The sequence below is a fragment of the Triturus cristatus genome, chromosome 5_1 (assembly GCF_964204655.1).
Source record: "Triturus cristatus chromosome 5_1, aTriCri1.1, whole genome shotgun sequence".
Taxonomy (NCBI): Eukaryota; Metazoa; Chordata; class Amphibia; order Caudata; family Salamandridae; genus Triturus; species Triturus cristatus.
The window spans coordinates 80,474,467-80,496,047 of record NC_140587.1 but is presented as its reverse complement, the minus strand read 5'-3'; positions in this window follow the sequence as shown (position 1 = coordinate 80,496,047).

Genomic DNA, 21,581 nt, shown 5'->3' with positions numbered 1-21,581 from the left:
CCCAACCCGGGGCCCGACCGGGCCCCTGGACCCAGCCGGGTCTCCCAGGCCCGGAGCCACAGGGGGAGCCTCCCCGGACCCTCCGGACCCCGTCCCAGGCACCCTGCCACACGGCAGGACCCAGGACGGAGCCCGGGGTGGAGAGGCCGCACTCCCCGGGGCCCCCAGGGGCCCGACCGGAGCTCCTGAACCCAATCCAGCGAGGGGAGGCTCCCCGGCCACAACGGAACCCCGTCCCGGGCCTTTGGCAGTGCCGCAGGCCGGGGGACGGGGCCAGGGGACGGAGACCCCAACCCGGGGCCCGACCGGGCCCCTGGACCCAGCCGGGGCTCCCAGGCCCGGAGGGGCAGGGGGAGCCTCCCCGGGCCCTCCAGACCCCGCCCCAGGCACCCTGCCACGCGGCAGGACCCAGGACGGAGCCCGGGGTGGGGAGGCCGCCCTCCCTGGGGCCCCCAGGGGCCCGACCGGAGCTCCTGAACCCAATCCAGCGAGGGGATGCTCCCCGGCCACAACGGAACCCCGTCCCGGGCCTTTAGGAGTGCCGCAGGCCGGGGGACGGGGCCAGGGGATGGAGACCCCAACCCAGGGCCCGACCGGGCCCCTGGACCCAGCTGGGGCTCCCAGGCCCGGAGGCACAGGGGGAGCCTCCCTGGGCTCCCCGGACCCCGCCCCAGGCACCCTGCCACGCGGCAGGACCCAGGACGGAGCCCGGGGTGGGGAGGCCGCCCTCCCTGGGGCACCCAGGGGCCCGGCCGGAGCTCCTGAACCCAAGCCAGCGAGGGGAGGCTCCCCGGCCACAACGGAAGCCCGTGCCGGGGGACAGGGCCGGAGCCCCGACCAGGGGCCCGGCCCCTGGACCCAGCCGGGGCTCCCAGGACCACAGGCACAGAGGAAGCCTCCCCAGGCCCTCCGGACCCCGTCCCGGGCACCCTGCCACGCGGCAGGCCCCGGGGATGGGGCGGCATCCAGGCCCATCCAGCTGCCGGCTGAGGACCGAGAGGGGTCCCAGAGTACCCTGTCCCTAGTAATCCGGAGGAAGGCTACCCCCCTTTCTTGTAACCCGCGCACTTCGGGTGACGGAGGGGACCCAAGGGGCGAACGCACCCGGCCTCCTGGAGCCCTGGCTGGGATCCGGGAGGCGAATGGACCCTCATCGGGACTTCCAGGCCGGCCCAGCCATCTGGTCGCCCCATTGGAAAGCCTTGCGCGCGACCAGATGGCCGAGGGGCAAGGAGCGACCAGATGGCCGGCACCTGAAGACTCCCGTCTGCCATAGCGGTAGGGCTCCCGCCTGCCCACCCGCCAAGGTCTAGGGGGGACTCTGCTTCCCGGGGTGGGCTCGGGGGACCCCGGCTGGGCCTCAAGCATGGGGAGGACCACCGGAGCTCATGGGGCCCGTGGGCCCGGGCGCCCGGCGGAGGACTGCCCGGGACCCGTGGAGCCCGTCCCTGGGCACTTTGCCACGCCGCGGGCCGGAGGAGGGAAGCCCCGGAGGCCTGGGAGGATGTTGCCCGGGAGCAGCCCATCTGGTCCCCGGCAAAGAACCGCCAGCGCCGGAGGGGTGTTCCGGCATACCCAGCCCCTACTAATCCGGAGGAAGGCTACCCCCCCTTTCTTGTAACCCGCGCGCTCCGGGTGATGGAGGGGGGCCCTAGGGGCGAACGCGCCAGGCCTCCTGGAGCCCTGACTGGGATCCGGGAGGCAAATGGACCCTCATCGGGACTTCCAGGCCGGCCCGGCCATCTGGTAGCCCCTTTGGAAAGCATTGCGCGCGCGACCCGATGGCCGAGGGGAAAAGAGCGACCAGATGGCCGGCACCTGAAAGGACTCCCGTCTGTCCGAGCCATAGCGGTAGGGCTCCCACCTGCCCACCCACCCGCCAAGGGCTCGGGGGGGCTCTGCTTCCCGGGGTGGGCTCAGGGGACCCCAGCTGGGCCTCAGGCACGGGGAGGACAACCGGAGCTCTCGGGGCCCGGGCGCCCGGCGGAGGACTGCCCGGGACCCATGGAACCCGTCCCTGGGCACTTTGCCACGCCGCGGGCCAGACAAGGGAAGCCCTGGAGGCCTGGGAGGATGTTGCCTGGGCGTAGCCCATCTGGTCCCCGGCAAGGAACTGCCGGCCTCGGGGGGGGGTGTTCCGACATACCCTGCCCCTACTAATCCGGAGGAAGGCTACCGTCCTTTCTTGTAACCCGCGCGCTCCGGGTGACGGAGGGGATCCTAGGGGCGAATGCGGCCGGCCTCCTGGAGCCCTGGCTGGGATCCGGGAGGCAAATGGACCCTCATCGGGACTTCCAGGCCGGCCCGGCCATCTGGTCGCCCCATTGGAAAGCCTTGCGCGTGACCAGATGGCCGAGGGGAAAGGAGCGACGGGATGGCCGGCACCTGAAAGGACTCCCGTCTGTCTGAGCCATAGCGGTAGGGCTCCCACCTGCCCGCCCACCCGCCAAGGGCTCGGGGGGGCTCTGCTTCCCGGGGTGGGCTCGGGGGACGCCGGCTGGGCCTCAGGCACGGGGAGGACAACCGGAGCTCTTGGGGCCCGGGCGCCCGGCAGGGGACTGCCCGGGGCCCGTGGAGCCCGTCCCTGGGCACTTTGCCACGCCGCGGGCCGGACGAGGGAAGCCCCGGAGGCCTGGGAGGATGTTGCCCGGGCGTATCCCATCTGGTCCCCGACAAGGAACTGCCGGCCCCAGGGCCCTACTAATCCGGGGGAAGGCTACCGTCCTTTCTTGTAACCCGCGCGCTCCTGGTGACGGAGGGGACCCTAGGGGCGAACGCGGCCGGCCTCCTGGAGCCCTGGCTGGGATCCAGGAGGCAAATGGACCCTCATCGGGACTTCCAGGCCGGCCCGGCCATCTGGTCGCCGCGTTGGAAAGCATTGCGCGTGACCAGATGGCCGAAGGGGGAAAGGTGCAACCAGATGGCCGGGACTGAAAGGACTCCCATCTGTCCAACCCCGAGCCTTCGCGCTGGGGTTCCCGCCTGCCCACGCAGGGCTGCAGGGCTGCAGGGCTCCAGGGCTGCAGGGCTCCGAGGCTCCGGGGCTGCAGGGCTCCGGGGCTGCAGGGCTCCAGGGCTGCAGGGCTCCAGGGCTGCGGGGCTGCAGGGCTCCGGGGCTGCAGGGCTGCAGGGCTCCAGGGCTGCAGGGCTCCAGGGCTGCAGGGCTCCAGGGCTGCAGGGCTCTAGGGCTGCAGGGCTCCAGGGCTGCAGGGCTCCGGGGCTGCAGGGCTCCGGGGCTGCAGGGCTCCAGGGCTGCAGGGCTCCGGGGCTGCAGGGCTGCAGGGCTACAGGGCTGCAGGGCTCCGGGGCTGCAGGGCTCCAGGGCTGCAGGGCTCTAGGGCTGCAGGGCTCCAGGGCTCCAGGGCTGCAGGGCTCCGGGGCTCCAGGGCTCCGGGGCTGCAGGGCTCCGGGGCTGCAGGGCTCCAGGGCTGCAGGGCTCCGGGCCTGCAGGGCTCCGGGCCTGCAGGGCTCCAGGGCTCCAGGGCTCCGGGCTGAAGGGCTCCAGGGCTGCAGGGCTTTGGGGCTGCAGGCCTCAGTGGACGCCCGGGGGACCCATGGAGCCCGTCCTGGGCACTTTGCCTCGCCGCGGGCTGGAAGAGGGAGCACCGGACGCCCCTGGGAAGTGTCGTCCGGGCTTGGCCCATCTGGTCCCCGCCTGAGAACCGCCATCCCCGGGAGGGGTGTCCCGGCATACCCTGCCCCTACTAATCCGGAGGAAGGCTACCCACCTTTCTTGTAACCCTCGCGCTCCGAGTGACGGAGGGGATCATAGGCGGGGGTGCGCCCGACCTCCTGGAGCCCTGACTGGGATCCGGGAGTCAAATGAGCCCTCATCGGGACTTCCAGGCTGGCCCGGACATCTGGTCGCCCCATTGGAAAGCATTGCGTGCAACCAGATGGCCGAGGGAAAGGTGCGACCAGATGGCCGGGACCGAAAGGACTCCCAGCTGCCCACACCGAGCCATAGCGGTAGGGCTCCCGCCTGCCCTTGCAGGGCTCCGGGGCTCTGCACCAGGGTCCCTTGTCCCGGGCAGATGGACACTTGTCAGGCCGCAGAACGTGGGATCCCAGGCCCTGACCAAAAATCAGGAGGCCCGGGGCCGGTCCCTGCTTCTCAACGCAGCCAGGCCGGGGAGATAGGGGAGCCTGCCCAAGCACGAGGGACCCCAGGTCCCTCAGGTTGTGCGCTCGTTTTCCACAATTTTTTTTTCAAAATTCCGCGAAGAGGCATTCCGCAAATTCCGCCCAGCCCTATATTATACCCGCTTCCCATAAAAGAACTATATCTAACCTGGAAAGAACTAACGGATATTACTGCATGTCGACTATGCAACTATAGAAGAGAATCTCTGGCATATATAATCCTATGCTGCCTGGCTCTGCGGCTAGCCCGTCTAATCCCCCTCAGGCCCATACTTCTTTCCCTGGGCACACGTACTGCAAAGGATTCAATCTGCAACTCTATACCTTGGACACAGTGAAGAACATGGCCAACTTTGGCAAATTCATCTACCAAGCATGCTCAATTTTATATTGAAATGATTTTAAGAAATCACACTATAAATTAATTAATTCATTCATTCATAGGCCAAAACGACATTATTCATAAATACTGTGCATACTATGCAAATCCTGAAATAGTATTCATCCTGACAGTGCAAGTTCCCCACAACGCTAAGAACAAGGCAAAACAGTGTTCCCCGAGTAGACACGTTATGGTAATGCACGACTGAGGAAAATGTCGTAAATGTCCTAGCATGTGACCATCAGGCACAGGAACACCTGTGCGCCTTCTAGAAGATATACAGTAATTTGGTAGTCAAAAAGAAATCTGTCCCTAGCAGTGGCTTCACGCCACTCGTGGAGTCCTCATGAGAGGTCTCTCCTGTTATGGAGCCCGGAAACACAGTCCATTCCCCGCTGCAGGCCCAAGTGTGGAAAAGTGCGTACACACGCCTGAGGATCCCACTGCAAGACCTCGCCGGGTCCTCCTCTTTGTGCTGAAACTATCAGCAGGGGCCAGGAGGGCAGGCACAGTTTAAGGCTTTGGAATGAGATGGGCTAGACTGCCAGGGTAGGAGCACAATGAGGAAGGCAGTACCCAATCGCTGTCTGGCGCAGTGCCCTCCTGCCCACGAGTGAGTCTGCGGGACAATCTTGCTTCCTTTTTGACTCCAATCACCGCGTCCTTCGTGATGGAGGGGCCCCACTAAGGAGTTTCTGATGGATGGCAATCCTGCTCCCAACAGGAATGGTGTCTTAGAACAGCTCTGCTCCCAGATGGATGGTACGTCATGATCCTCCTGCTGGGGCCGTACTAGGAGCCCTCACACCAGAGCCGTTTCTAGGTGTTTTCCTGCCTTGGCGAGAATTGAAAAATGCCGCCTCCTCCCGTTTACTACCATCACTCTCTCCCACTGTCATCCAGGTGTTGGGGAATAGAGGCCTGCTTTGGTAACTCTCTATCTAGTCTGGACTGTCAAATCCGTATCAAAGATTTCATCCCACATACTAAACCTTTCACTCATTCTCCCACCTCTCCAGGTCCACTTCGTGCCACGATCGAACACGGTCCAGCGCTCAGCTGGTCATAAATCTACCTTCTTAGATAGTCTAAGCCCACGCTCTGCATACCACCAACCTTACAAAACTTCCCTCGCTTTACAACATCAGGTTTCTATACCGCATTCCTAAACACTCCCAAATTAGTCTTGAGATCAATATATGAAAGACCTTCCCAGGGAATTATGTTCCTCTATCTGACATAGCTGTGTCTGTACCAGTTGTCTCGGGGTCATCTTTGGTAGAACTGAAAACAATATGGAGTTCAGTGACGTCGTCGGACCCCTGCTGCCTGCCCTGAAGGCCTGGCTGAAGATCTGTGACTGACAAACAATGTCGTACATCAAAGGGGAGAGAGTGGGTTGACAACAGCAGAGGAGACGGGCTTTCGCAGCAGTGTACCGCGGTCACATTGTTACTTTGATGCACACTGTCCGTACCATACTATCCGTTGATACATACATTGCATTGTGCTTGTTATCAAACACCAGTTAGCCCACAGCCCTCTCCCGTCTCCAGCCCAACCCACAGTGCTGTTAGGGCAGACCCCTGATGGAGCTGCCGCCTTCTCACCTTCATGTGATGTGCTCAGTCATGAGGAGATGTCTCCTAACGGCCAGAGCTCTACACTAACTTTGAAAAATTAATCCAACCTTGTGTATTGTAATCTCTAGTGCTCGTATAAAGCGCTGAAATGCCCTTGACCCAAGTTTGCGCTCTATAACACTGCAACAGCAAAAAAGACTTGGATATATTTACTGGGGTTCTGGTGATCTCCTTTCTCACTGCTCAGAGTTTTCTTCAGTTATAAATTGTTTGAGTTTAACGGACTCGTGGGAGCTTTGCACACGTGGGAATACAAAATACGTGATTTGGACACCTGGTGATATTATTTAATGGTGTGCATGTCAGAGTCTAGTCTCAAAGCATGCGCTGGGTACCCGTGCGTCACGCGCTGCCTGCCCCTGAAGCCCTGCCCTTTGCTTTGCAGCATCCGTCGCCATCCTCCATCCAATGGCGGACATCCAGGCATCACCATCAAAACCTGAAATTCTAAACTACACCGCAGACGACTCCAACCATGACCCCCACTTTGAACCGATAGTTTCGACTTGTGAATGCTTGTGAGCTGTGGTGACTTTTACCTCCTAATTCCATCTGCTTGTCTGCCGGTTTTTTCGCAATTTACTCCCGAAGTGTCTATCGACTGGTCCAACGCATGATGCACATTTCCAATAGCAGACAACAACTTAAAGGCAACAGTTCGTAAAGTGCCCCTTCCCACGCATATTATGTTTTTTGCTGCCCTCCCCCTTTTGCTGCCCTAGGCGGCCGCCTAGGCTTGCCTAATGGTAGAATCGGCCCTGCCTCACATGCCGCTCTCTCTCCAAACAAGCATTTGCAATGCAATCGGTCTCGCCTTTGGGACCTCATTTAGCTATGCAGCACATTAGTCCGGATGGTGAAACATCTACTATTCTTCAACATGGAGGGAAAGTGAGCACCAAACTATGTGACACACCAGGTATGGGAACACATAGAGAGAAATATTGACTTTCTGCGGGAAATGGTATAGGCCAAAGCTCTGTTTTTAAAATAAAATCAGGGCCTTTGGTGGTCATATCACTGAAAATACAATATTTGAAAAATATATTATTGTCAGTGAGTGCTCGTGGAAGATAATTTCTATGGAGTGGAATCTAGAGAATGCTAAAGTGATTCTGGTATTTTACTGACCTCAGCCTGTTGCGTGAAGTTTTGTATTCCATGATTTGGGTAATAAACATTTGGAAATCCTTATATGAAAAGTCGTTCACCCCCCAGATGAGTGTTCACACTGGGTCCAAAGCCAAGGGTCACTTTTTTCTCTGGTGTTCTGGTGTTTAAATCCGTAGAGTGCTTTCTGTTCCCTGCATTTGTCAGGACAAAAGCATAGCAAACTAATCCCAAAGCACCACCTTCAAAGTCACACATAAAATGAGATGGTTCGCATTCTGCTGAGATGTTGTGCAACCGACAAGTCAAAGATTTGGAGTTGGTTAGATAGTCAAGTAGGTTAAAGGGCCTGCTGCAGAGATCTAATTATAACATATCGTAGGGGGTCAAATCTGCCAAAATAACTTAGTGGGTGAATGTGCATGCTGCACAGGTGGGGGACCGGCCTGAGACCTACCCTAACCAATCCCCCTCCCTTTCCCCCTCCTGAGTGGGAATTCTTTGGGGGGGTAACAAAGTTACGCAGACACCGTTAGAGAATATACAATTCTGTGGCCATATTTATTCCATTTCCATAAGCACGACATTTTAAACAGAAAATATCAAAACTTTCAATTGTTATTTACAATTTGTACATCATGACACTTTTGATTGCAAGAACTAATACATGTTGGTTCCTATCAACAGTTCTTTAAAGGAGTCATGTCTAGCCATTCCTCAGGCACCACGGCATTGACTTCTCCGAATGATTCAGGACTGTGTCCCCCATACCACAAATTGCACATCACAAGGCAAATTCACCTTGCCCCCTCAAGATAGAGGGAGCGTGGGCCAGCATGACAACTGAGACCCCAACATAACCGTGCCAGAGCCAACCCAAGAACGGTTCCCCCCCGGCACCCAATGGGGATGGGCCTGGGCAACCGAGCCCTACCTTGGACCCCTGGCGCTGCCGCCATCCCCCAACACCCTCCAGGGCTATGTAATGGAGTACCGTGAGAGACCTAGGGACAGTTGCTGTAGCGAAAGTCCCAACCTCCAGCCCCGGTTCTTAAGTCAAAGGCTTCATAATTCAGAATTCACCTGCACTTCAATTACTGATGCCAAGGTTGACCACCTGTTAAGTGACAAGACATGACCCCTTCCCCTCCAGAGATGCAGTCCAAGGAAATGGGAGGGTGGGAAAAAGAAAGCTTCTTCCGGAGGCCACCCGCCGCGATCCTTCCCAGCAGTGGCGAGGTCCAGGAGCGAAGTTGCAAAGCGGTGAGGCAGCCAGGTGAGGTCCCAGGTAAAACAGGTGGGGAAACACTTCACTTTTTATCCTCTCCCGGTTGCCCCACGCGACCACCCCCCTGCCCCACCGGCCAATTGGTGATCGCGAGCGTAAGCCCATGAAAAAGTTTAATTGGTCTGCCCACTTTAAGAAGGGGACGTCCCTTCCCTGTCACAGCTCAACGCTCAAGTGGTTTTACGCTCCGCTCTGCTTCAATGCAGCAGCCAGCCAGGCTCTTCCATCAAAGACATATGCAGGCGCCGCCGTATTTGATTGTGTGGGTGGTGTGACGACCCTGTGAAGCGCCGACCCCAACTTCAACGGGCTGTCAGGCCGCTAGGTGGTTGTTATGTTAAGGTGAGTTGAACAATGCATCGGGTGCGCTTATGTTCAGAGGGCAACACTGAAACAAATGGACATGTAGGACGACGGCAGTTAGTAGTGTTCCTACCGACACTGGTGTCTTTTGGTACGCAAAGAATAGGCGCTATAGTGCCGAAATATACAGTATACCATACACACGCAAACTCATATACGCCATACCTGACCATTCCACACTGTTCTATGCGATAACACAACTTGATGTGAGATAACAGTTCAGCATAACACAGACTTGCATCATAATACAGCCTAGCATGGCATAGCACACCGTAGGATACTATACACAATAATACAGTATGAATATGAACAGTGTCAGTGTGGCATATAAGAAAGCTTAACATAGCATAACACAGCATGAACTGACTTGACAGTGCACAGCAGGATATAGCAACACATACAATAACAATACATGGCAAAGTACGATATAAAAGCTTAACAGAACATAAAATAACACACAGTAACAGGTGCAGTTAGAGGAGAAACTCAATCTTATGCAACGCCCCAGAAAAATAGATGACCACTGCCATACACAGAAATAAACCCAAGAACACATCCACAAAAACAGAGACACACACAGAACAAACATGCTGCAAATGATATTACAATAAAACATACTTTCATTTCTACGCAAAAAACAGGCACCTACACAGAGCCAAGAGACACAGCTAAAGGGTAATTAGGGACACGCACATTACATACACACATTCCACACCACAATGGGAAACAAGCCAAAATTATCAGTGCAATGGTAAATGTCCAGCTATACAAGCACACAGAGAAAGAAATGGAGAGATAGATTTGGGAATATATTCCCACTCACCCTCACATTCACACAGAAGTATAACAGACACAAGTTCAGCTTAAATGCACGCAACCGACCCATTAACGACAGCTACATTTGGGAGTACACCTACAATGTGACAAGCACTCGCATGCATACACAGAGACACACGTACACACGCATCCATGCAAACATAGCTAGACCTAAGACTAGATTGCCCAAGTCTGCACGCACATACCAAGATATGTCAGCACTCACACACGCAGAGGCATGCACACAAATATAGCTACACATTCAATATTGCACATAGACCCACACTGGAACAATTCACTTCAGTTCCCAATTAGCCTACGCAATCCTTCACACAGACATGCACTTCACCACACATGTACATGTGGACACGTGTATACAGAATACCTAAACAGGCAATGTCGAGGAGACAACCATGCACACTTACAAGTGCAATGCCATACTATCAGAGTGTCCCACATCAGGAACAGACCAATAGATAAATATGTACAGGCACATACCTATAGATGCACATACATATAATCTGAATACAGACATACGTCTATTGATCCAAGTGGGCACAGGCATGTAATGTAAATGCACATGTAGATTCATTTGCATCCATACCCACACACACAAGCACACAGGCATAAACACATCTGTATCAATGTTTGTATGCAAACACTTTTACGTAACCATGCACTTCCGGAAGATGCACGGGAACAATCACATCAAGCACACAGGCCACAGATAGAGATGCACATGCATGTTACTTTAAACACACATGTAAACCACCCCTCCCCCACACAGATACATTGATTACACAATCAAGTATGCAGAAATAGACATGCAGATAAAACACACGTGCAAACACACATCCACGCAAAGACATGTAACCATTGGACACAAGCATACATACCTGCACACGCACACGTGCAATGCACCCATGAACAGCCAGTGATTCTGCACAGGAGAGACGCCCCAGGCAGACAGATGCAGAGAATAATTCAGCTGCAATGACTTACCCTCGTCTCTGCTCTCTCCTGAATCGTGTCCCCGGGTGAGAAGAGAGGCGAGGGGCTGCCAGCAGCAGAGGAGACGCACACTTGGAAGACACTCACGCTCTGGACAGACCACTCACTCTGAAAAGATTGTGCAGATAACAGAGACTGGAGAGACCGCACACACCTCGAGTAACCACACACTCCTCACCTTGGGCAGTAGAGACTGCAAGTCGGACAGGGAGACCACACGTGAGGCGGCACACCCTCAATATAGTCCGCAAACTCCACCAGTGGGCAGAAGAGACTGCAAATTTGTGTTATTAGAGTGCCAACGAGTACAGTAAGAGAGACCACGGGTAGTTTAGGAGGAACACTTTCAAACAACAGGGAGGAGCTATCTTTAGAGCCAATACAATAAAAAAATAAAAAATAAAAAGCGATGTGGGAGAGAGCTGCAGGCAGGAAAAAAGATATTTGCAATGGATTAGGTTTTGCATTTAAATGCGAGACCTATGCGGGTATTGTCTGTGCATGGTGCACTCAATGTAAGCAGAGCACTTTGTGCCTACAGGAGAAACTCATTGTAGTAAATAGTGCTCAGAGACTAAAGAAGAGGGACCATGTAACATCCGAAGTAAAAGGGCCAATCGCCATGGGCGGTAACATGTGGCGACAGGGCGGTAACAAGGCGGGACTAACAAACCTCATTATCAATCGGAAGCCCCCATTTACCAAGGACAATCACATCAGCCAATGAAAAGTATAGGCAGAGAGTAGGCTAGGCTTCCAAACCATACTCTACCACTGCATGCCTCGCATAGTGAGCAACACATGCGCACTGCAACGCTAGGCTCGACCTTAAAACAAGGGGTGCCCATCACGCACTCCTCTGGACTGGGCACAGCACTTCTTTGTGCACTGAATGTGAGCACACGCTGCTAACTTTGGGACAGAGAGGGGGCAGTAAAACAACATGCTCTTGGGGTTGTAGAGGCCGGGAGCACAATCGCGCGCTGGGCTCCTGGGAAAGCCCTTTGGGGGGATCAAGGCAGCAGTGGGCAGTTAGATCAGCACAGCTAGACCAAAAGTCTTAGGGGTGATGTCTCCTGGCAGACCTACAGGGCCTAGTGCCACCAACGACAGGGGGGCAGCTGGCAGCAGGGTAATGATCAAGCGGAAAGCTGGGCAAATTTACATATCCTCCTTGTGTCACAGATCCGTCAACCGCTTATTCATTCACACACACATTCATTGGTGGGGCCCATAACACCAACACTCACACTTTTCACTCAAATCCACACGCAGGAGGATGAGGAATCTGCCGGACATGGGGAGGAGGGGGTACCTTATTACCTATAGGGAAGGAAAACTTGTTACAATATATACATATTTACATTAATACCTATAGGATCCTAACCTTAACATCAAGGCACTCCACCACTTGGTCAACGGACTAATTAGTTGGACTGGTTGATGGTGATCTAGAACCAGCTAAAACACATTAACGCTTCGGAATGCTTATTTAGTGTCCTACTCAAAGAACCACAAACTCATTCTTTGTTAATCAATGTTTAGTTTATCTAATTGCTTGCTTTCAGTTGCATAATTAGCATTTCGGTAAACAAGGTTCAAATTTAATTATTCAACACAATTTAGCATGACATTTATATTTACCTATTCTTGCTATCGGGGGTCTTTTTCTAATTCAGTTAGCTCTGCATAACCCAAATCCTTTTGATAAATCGTCCCAATCGAATGCAGGCCAAAACTCAAGTCCGAAAAGTTCCTTCGCTCAGCACGGCACAGTCCCAAAGATATCCAACGGACCAAGCAATCGTGCAAGCAAGTCGATCACGCAAATTCAGGACACCCCTCTGGAACACACTAACTTCTCTCTATTCTACTATCCTTTTATAACAAATTCTGGGGAACGTGTAACATTTACTGAATTGGGAACGTTTTGGGAGTGGTTGAACGCCTTAAAGTTGCAATCTAGTTCTTTTTTCTCATAAACCGGGGTTCTCATAAGATTTGCCATGTCATTCTCTTAGCTCATACAGTTCTCATGCGAAAATGTCAGATGTATCAACATTTTGGCCTTCCGTTATAGGTGGGTATTGTTTCTTTGGGTCTTTCACACTGACTAAAATCTGGCAGTCCTCCACTTTTCTATCCTTAACAAGGAACACTGTGCTCTGAATTGAGGATGCCTGGAGATCTTCGGAGCCATCCAAGTCTGCGCTCACAAGACCGTGGCCACTTCCGAACTCTATTTTGAATGTCATGGCTTGGTAGGCCCGAATGCCAACTTAAGCAAAACAAACATAATTAATATACGGAAATGAAGATTCTAATGTTTAACCCCATACTAATCCCATTATTTATTAGTATTTTCCTAGTTCATAGCGACATTTAAAGCAATAATACTCACCATTTGGTCCCAACAGGAACGCAAAACATCACCAAAGCAATATAAATCATGCAATTTCTATCACCACACCTTCTATGGTTAATATGTGTACCACAGTTAGTCGTTAAAGTTATTCTGCCATGCAAATAGCAATTAGTCCCGCGTGTAATTCGTGTTTATCAAAGGTGCACTTTGTTGGTTAATAAATCATAGCACACAGTTAATACAGGTTAATATATAAACTGATTATGTCATTAGTATATTCGTGCAAAATAGAGAAGGAATACAAAATTTTGTTTTACCTGTTCCATCAATCCCCCCTTTGGTGATTTTTAATATCACCATAAATTCCACTAATTTTTGATTAAATGTTTTACGGAAATGAATTCAGTTCTCTTAAGTTTGTTACGTCACATTATAGTTTCCCCCGTCTCATCCGCTCTTGTTTTCTTATATATACTTTCTTTCCATTCTTCCAGTTCTATGTCTCTTATTTCTCTTTCCTTTCTTTCTTTCTCTTTTTTCTCATTGACTTCTCTTTTTATTTTATTTTGTATTTTCTTCTTTTTTACATACACATCCTAACCTCAAAATTAATACTAATATTACCACACAAGTTATTGGAATTAGAATCGTACTTATAAATGTACTTCCTAACTTAACTAAGAAGTTCTTAATAGTAGAAAACCCTTTCCCAATTTTCTCCCAAACATTTTCAACCTCCAATGGAACAATCTCCTCATGCAAGTCAGTTATATTCTTAATATAGGTCTTTAAATCTTGACTTTCATCAGGAATATAAGTACAACAATTTTGCACTTTCAGCATTCCACAGACTCCTCCCTCTTTCGCCAAAATAATATCAAGGGCAAGTCGATTTTGCATTATCATGGCTCTCATGGCAACCATTTCGGTATTTACCAGTAAGAACCCTCCAGCAGTGCTTGTTGAGAAGCGAATTTTGTGTGCATTCAGAGATATTCCAACGGCTGGTATCAGTGCTCCAAAAATATCCCCTACAATTTCTGACCAACTTTCCCTCCTTCTACATGTTAGTTGTCTACCTATCTCATGCGCACCATCTTTTCCCCTTCCCACATGAAATATTTTTGGGAAGACCAGGCCTAGGTAACATGTGCCATACCAATGGTCCGGTAGTCGATAATAAGCTTTGTTCCCACAGATAAAATATAATCCAGGGAATACCGTTTCATTTCTTCTAATACATAATTTCCCTTTCTGAGGCCAATCTAAAGCTGGTTTCTCCTTTCAAATGTTTTTCTCTTTCAACATCCCAGACCGTCTTTTCTCCCTTTCCCTCAGGTATCTTTCTTTGCATCTTGATTCTCCTCTCTTCTACCATATCCAAAAAGGTATTTTCTTCTTTCTTCAAACTACAGGTGAGATTATTTCGAAATACTGATTCTAAAGTTTATTCTCTAGTTTCTAAGAAATATTCACCTAAAACTTTGCCAGGTTTTATCTTATTTAATTCAGGGACTACAGGTACTTGTGAAAGAATGTTATCTACATCAGAAAAATAATATTCTAGTTTCCCTGTTTTATAAAACAAACTTGCTAGTACAGTACATGTTATTCCATATGTTACAGGAAGGTGGTGGTACGTAACACCTTCAGACACTGAAGCAGGTAACTGCATGCAGACGTAACAATCTCTTACATCCATAGTTTTTACGTATTCATATAATAACTTCGAGAAAACGTTGTTAGAAAAATCTGTTATGGACCTATCCTTATGTAAATCAGTTCTATCTATCACTCCAGTTGAATGAGTATCATGAATCTTTTCTATATTAGTCTTATTCTCACTATGACCATCTATTGTTTCGAATGTTACTTTAAATTAGACTATTAAAGCTAATACACTCCACAAAAGCATTAGTAATCCTGTACAACAACAACACACCTTGCACCATCTTCGAAGGAACACACATGTAGATTTTCTACCTTCTGTGTTTGCCATTTCGGAAATGATCAGTGTCTTTTGACTTAGCCTCGTCTACTCACAACTAGTTTTGTCTAAACCCAAGACTCTGAGCGCCTACTTGGTTCCTTTCGGATATGTCTTATTCAGTATTTCAATTTTATTTCTCTGGAACACCTTTGTCCCTTCAATCTGGCATTTGATCGTTCTTCGCTTTATTCTCACAGTCTCGGTTCAGAATTTCCTGAACATCCATCTCTTCTCCGATGTCGGACAAGATAACTCTCAGGATTTCCAAATCTTTGTCTTCCTCAACCACTTCTGGTATAGTCACTCCTAGACTTCCTCGGCTGTCTGCTTCCTCTGGTACTTCAGGAAGTGCCACGTTAGTCCATTCTAGTGACTTATACTTCTGGTTGGGTTTCTTAGCCGTCTTCCCTTTTCCAAGGGTGTCTGATCAATGTCTTTTGATTTCCCTTGGCTAGACACCTCATTCACTTGTTCTGCTCTAGATGACTTTACTCGTATCAATAGATACCTTAATCTCTTTACCTTGTTTGGCCAAATTTCCGCCTTCGCTGGCCTTTTCAACTTACTTCCCTTTTCACTTCTTTCAGTTTTCCATGCTCTTTTCCTCAGGACTCTGCCTTCTTGTACTTCTTCTTCACTGTCTTCAGATCCTGCTCCACCTTGACCCTTATTTTCTGTAGTTTTTCTTTCCACAACTTCCTGTTCCTTATCTAATTCTGTCCATCCTTGTGTTTCTTCCACGCAATCTTCCTGCTGACTAACTGTCCCTTCTTCTACCTGGATGTGTGGTTTCCCTACACCTCCCCGGGGGTCTTCCGCAACAATCTTACCCTTACTCTCTTTATCTAGTACCTCGCTATCTATTTCTGTGACTTCAGGTGGAATTTCTCTCGTACTTACATGTGGAGCTTATTTATCAAGGATTTCCTTGACAGTTTCCTCAATGTTTTCCTTTACATTCTCATGTACTTGCACTTGTTCCGTATCTGACTCTGAGCTAGTGTCAGAAATCTCCAATCTCCTTCTTAAGGGCAAATTCTCTGGTGCTATAATTGGACTTGATTCCAACTCCCCCCTTCCAGGAGTCGGTCTTGTTTTTGCTTCTTCTGAATCCGACTCGAACTGGTATCAGATTCTTCCAAGTATTCCTCTTCAGGGTTATTCGCTGGATTAGGGATTTGCAAAGTATGACTCGCATGAATCCAATTCTTCACCCTGGCACATTTCACAGCTGTCGTCGTGGTCAAGATCACTTGACGTGGTTCTCCCCACCGTGGGACCAGACAATTTCTTCTTCTATGTACTTTAATCCTTACCCAGTCTCCTGGACGTAAATCATGAGTTGGCTTCTTTTCAAGAGTAGTTGCATCCGATCCAACCTGATGAAACACAGAATGAACGGAATCAGCCAACCCCTTGCAATAATCCAACACTAAGTCATCAGATATAGGCAATTGTTGACAGGAATGAAAACATGTCTCATTGCCCTCCCCATTACAATTTCGTGGGGACTCAGTCCAGTATTCCTATCTGGGATAGATCTAATAGTCATGAGCACTAGAGGCAAGACATAAGGCCATTTCAAACCTGTGGCTAAACACATTTTCCCCAATCTATTTTTAATGGTGTCATTCACTTGTTCTACCACTCCAGAAGCCTCTGGGCGATAAGCACAATGCCGTTTTTGTTCTAAATTCAATGCTTAACAAACCAGTTTCATGATTTCATTATGAACATGATTCGATCGTGACTGGAAAACCAAATCTGGGAATGAATTCTCTCAATAGGAGTTTTGCATCTGTAATTCCATCACTCCTTCTAGTCGGGTACGCGTCCACCCAACGTGAAAATAAGCAAACTACTACTAGAACATACCTCAGCCTATTGCAGGGGGGCATTTCAATGAAGTCAATTTGCATTCTGGTGAAAGGCCCTCCTTCCCGTCCTATCGTTGCTAGGCTCACCACTGTTTTTCTTCCAGGATTGTATTGCTGACATATAAGGCATCTCTGACACAGGCTCTCAGCTACAAGCCTAAATTTGGCATTATACCATGTCTGTTTGAAAAGCCTAATCATAGCCTCCCTTCCTACATGTGCCTGTCCATGATACTTCTGTGCCATGGTAGAGACCATGCTATCAGGCATGACTGGCCTTCCATCCCTATAAACCCAAACGTGGTCTGTTTCTCGGGGTGTGCATCCTTATTTTATCCACTGTTTCCTTTCCTCATCCCCTGCCTCTTCTTGTAACAGTTTCACCTCCTCCCACGTATCCACAGTGTTAGTAAAAAGTAAGGGACATGAATTCATTTCTTTTTCCCTGCCTCGATTTACCGAATTCTGGTTGCGCACACAATATTGCGCCATGTCATTTGCAAACTCGTTCCCAGCCGACACATAGTCAGCGGTCTTTGAATGGGCAGCACATTTCATGACTGCCAATTGCTTAGGCAGCTGTATCGCCTAAAGCAACTTTCCAACCACTTCAGCATTCCTTATAGGAGTTCCACTGGATATCAAAAACCCTCTTTGGGACCATAGCTGCCCAAAGTCATGCACCACACCAAAGCCATACTGACTATTGGTAATCACAGTGACTCTCAAATTCTTTCCCAATTTGCACGCTCTTGTTAATGCAAACAATTCAGCAACCTGGGCTGATCTCACTCCTTTCAGACAAGATGCTTCCAGTACAGCTGCCACAGTACATACCGCATACGCTGCACTCAGAATTCCCTCGTCTGTTCTCAAACATGATCCATCCACAAACATCACATAGTCACTTTCTTTCAGAGGCACATCTTTTATATCAGGGCGTGGTTTAGTGCAAAAGTCAAGCACTTCCAGACAATCATGATTCACGTCATCCCTTACGTCCACATTCTCAGCATCAGGCAACAATGTCGATGGGTTCACATTTAGACATCTCACAAGGCTCACATTTGCTCACATTTGTTGCACCTAAAATGACCTTCTCATACTTAGACGACTATGCGTCATAAACTGAGTGCGACTCCTAGTTAAAAGGATCGTCACATCATGAGGCCCCATTTTCAAGACTAGTGTCTTGTTTCTCCCTCCACTCACCCAATTTTTCATTAGCATTTAGAGGCACAATTCACAGGATATCCCATCACAATTTCTTCACTCTGTTTAAAAGCCGCTACAGCTTTTAAACAACCAGGTAATGCCACAGCTACAGGATCTAGTATAGCCGAAAAATATGCAATTGGTCGGCTCAATTTCCCATGTTTCTGTACCAGTACAGAAAGTGCACACCCATTTCTCTCGCTGCAATGGAGCTCAAACTCCTTTTCATAGTCAGGCATGCCAAGAGCTGGGGCTTCACACAAACCGTCTCTTAATTGTTTGAAAGCCTTCAATTCCTCCTTATCCATATCAAGGGGGTCTTTCACATCAATCTTTGTCAATCGTACCAGAGGTTTTGCAATCAGTGAGAAGTTGCTGAACCACTGACGGCAATACCCAACCATTCCAAGAAACATTCTCACCTCTCTTTGAGTCATTGGTGCTCTCATTCCTTTGATTATCCTGATCCTATCTGCAGTCACCTTCCTCAGCCCTTTTTCAATTTTATGGCCTAAGTACTGTACTTCTTTTTAGCAAAACTGTAATTTTCATGGGGATACCTTAAGTCCTCCATCCGCTAAATGATTCAGCAACGCAACAGTATCCACTACTCAGGCCTCTCGAGTTCTCGATGCCACCAGTAGGTCATCGATATATTGGACTAGTACTGACCTTTCAGGCATTTTTAAATCTTCTAGGGACTTCTTCAGAATATGATTGAATATCGATGGACTTTCTGTATACCCCTGTGGTATTCGGCATCATGCCAAAGTACATTCGCCAAACCGGAACGCAAAAATCTGTTGTCTGTCAGGGTGCAATGGGATGGAAAAGAAAGCATGACACAGATCAATGACTGTGTACAATTCTGCATCATGATGAATCTGGTATAGAATCACAGGAGAGTTTGGTACGATGGGACAACATGATACAACAATTTTATTCACTTTTCTCAGGTCTTGTACTATCCTAAAAGTTCCGTTAGGCTTTTTCAAACCCATAATCGGCGAATTACATGGGCTGCAAATTATCTCTCTGAAAATACCTGGTTTAATCATTTTGTCTATTATAGGAGTAACTCCTGCAATTATCTCGGGTGTCAATTTATACTGTGGAATATTTGGGTAACTTATTCCTTCTTTCACAGTAATTTGTACAGGATCTAAAATTCTCATTTGTCCCATGTCTTCTCCCGTAAAATCCCATACCTCTGTTTTCACTGTTTTTTTAATTCCTGAGGCAATTCTTCTGGGTCAAATACAGCAAATGCCTCAGTAAGCTTGGGTTCAATATTGGCCATGGTCATTTTGTACAGTATATCCTCGTCAGGAATCTCAAAAGCTATGACATCAGGAGTACAGAAGATCATACAATTCATCTTACACAACAAATCCATCCCTAACAAATTTACAGGGCTAGTGTCGCATATGACAAAGCGGTGCATGTCGGAAAATTTCCCTATTTTAACCTTAACTGGTCCAGTAAGATACGTTTTTATCTGTCTGTTTGAGACTCCAACTACTTGGATTGTGTCATCAGAGAGAGGAAGATTTTTAATGTCAGCTGATCTAACAGTTGAATGAGTAGCACCAGTATCTACTGGGAAAGTAATGTTTTCATCATTTATCTTTCCATCAACAAGAGGGCCTGTCTGGTCTACTTCCAGAGTTGCACCAAGTACGCACTCTTCTTTCTCTCCTCGGCACCGTCAATAACTCTCTTCTGACTCACTCTCATCACGCTGCAGCCAATACTGCGAAACAGCACTAGCGCGCGGCAGCTTAGTTACCTGTTCCTCGGTGTAGAATCCTGTCTCATTGCTGTATCTCTGTGGGTTTACGCTCTGTGGAAAAGGTGGTTTTGGTACTTGACACTGTTGGGCAACAACCTACTGCTGTCACTGTGGTTGACAACTCACCTCATTCTGCACCTGTGGATTTAATGATGCATTATCGCCGTTAGCACTTGGGGGTAATTTACACTCGGTTTTCCAATGCTCTACCTTTCCGCAGTTATGACATGGCCACTTCTTTTTGGCTTTGTCTAGACTAATCTGTCCTTTTCCCTTCCCAATATTGGGTTTTAGTTTCACATGGCTCATGCCATTTGCCTGTTCAATCAGTTGGGCTTCCTGTCTTTCCGCCACCTTAACCTGAGCCCACATGGCTTTTTCCTTTAGCTTACGTTGCCTGGCTTCAATCTCGTCACTAAAATATTTTGCATGCCTCAATACTTCGTCTATCTTTTTATTTTGCCAATCCACAGTATGCTGTTTTATCATTTCGCTTACTTCAGGTCGCAACTCGTACACAAATCGATATACAAAATGACTTAAATCTTTCTCACTCAAATTTTCATCACCACTGTATTGTTTAAAAGCCAATAACAATCTCTCATGATAGGAATATACAGATTTGTTTACTTCTTGGTGAGTTCTATCATTTTTTACCCAATCAGTTTCTTTTGGAGGTACTTTATTTTTCAAGAAGGTAACTACCTGTTCGTATTTTCTCATTACTTCTGGATCAGGGGCACCTGTTTTTGGATCTCTAGGGTATTCCTGAGTGGGCCAGCCTACTGTAATTTTACACTCTGCCCATAGATCTGCTGGCACAATTATGTCGAATAGACCATTCAAATCTATCCAGAGTACTTTTGATAATTTAACAAACCTATCTACCTGCCTGTACCATTCCACCGGCTTCTCGCGAAGTCGGGGAAAGTCATTTGTGAATGATAAAATGTCCTGCCTAGTCCAGGGAACATGCACATAGCCCCCTCCTGGGATTTCCCTCATGGGACATTCAGTTACCACTGTCTCTTTTTCTCTTCCTGGGAAAGCTGAAAAAGCCTTGTCTGTTGCATCGTCTCGTTTCCGAAACCACCTGCTCTTCCATTTATCTACATCGCCCCATTGCCTTAGCAGAACAATCAGTTCTTTAATTTGAGTTAATCTTCCTGCAGCATTCAAATTCTCAATGTCTTTTTCAGCAAAGTCTACTCTGTATGGTTTCTGTAACGATTTTATTTTCTCAAAATCAATCCCCATTTCACTCGCCACTTCTTCCAATTTCTCATGCAAATTTCTCGGCCTCCATGTTATACTTTTACATAGAAACATTAGCTCTTCATCCTGATATGCTTTTAACTTTTCTGTGGGAATAGTCCCTACTATCAATTCTTCCAAAGGTATCTAAAGGTCGAGGTTCGGCATCTTTTCGCTGTAGGCTCCTTACCAATCACTTAGTTCATCAGAAGTAGGACCTATAGGGATTGTTTCATTTCTAACTCGCTCTAGACTCCTCTCTGGGGATTCTGGTGCCGATTCTGTTGTCATCAATGTTTTACTTGCTGGACTTTTATTTACTGTCAAATTTT